Here is a 776-nt window from a genome sequence, read left to right as displayed (position 1 = left end):
ATCTTTAGCCATAAGCATTTCACACCTCCTCCGAATGGTTCATTTAATCCATTCCCCACAGAGTGGAATGTTGATCTCGAATACTAGAATTTTGGTGTCCGCTCTTTGACAATTCCTGTTGCCAAAACAATTATTACATAGAATAAAATGAGAGTAAATTCAAAGATTTTGGTAATCTTTTAGGCGAAATATAGGCGAAATAAAGGAAGGAAGTTTAGGTCTACCTTGGGTGACAATGTCTGTCCCCGCTCAATGATTTATTTGACATTGATCCCCTAAAGCTTTCATTAAGAGTAACTGTTGAGCATTTAGGGGCATACGTACAAATGATCGAACTAGAGGGCTAGTCCTCTACTTAGATCTAACTTCTATTGCCGAGTGGCGATTGGTAGCCCTTCCATCGTTTGTCGTCAAAATAATGTTCGATAATGTAAATAAGCGCTACCTTAGAACCAAATCAGAGGGCCTGCTGATGACTCAGGGCAGTGGGCGAGCCTTTCAGTGTCCATCCTCAAACCATTGGTGAGTTGAGAACTTTATGCAAGCACAGTGAATCTCCTTACTAGAGAACAGACCAAACAGATCGGGGATTAAGAGAGTCAGTTTTTAGATGGCCAAAAGTCAAAAATTTACCATTTTCCTTTGGGCTAAAATTGGATCATTCATAGTTTAATTTTAGGTAAGCCCAATAGAAAAGAAACAAATCCCATTGCGGATAATCACATTAGACTCAAGAGACGATATCCTTGTCATGTTTGTCGAATACTTTCTCACAC

Source organism: Tigriopus californicus, chromosome 2 (assembly GCF_007210705.1).
Source record: "Tigriopus californicus strain San Diego chromosome 2, Tcal_SD_v2.1, whole genome shotgun sequence".
NCBI lineage: Eukaryota > Metazoa > Arthropoda > Copepoda > Harpacticoida > Harpacticidae > Tigriopus > Tigriopus californicus.
This window is presented reverse-complemented; position numbering follows the sequence as displayed.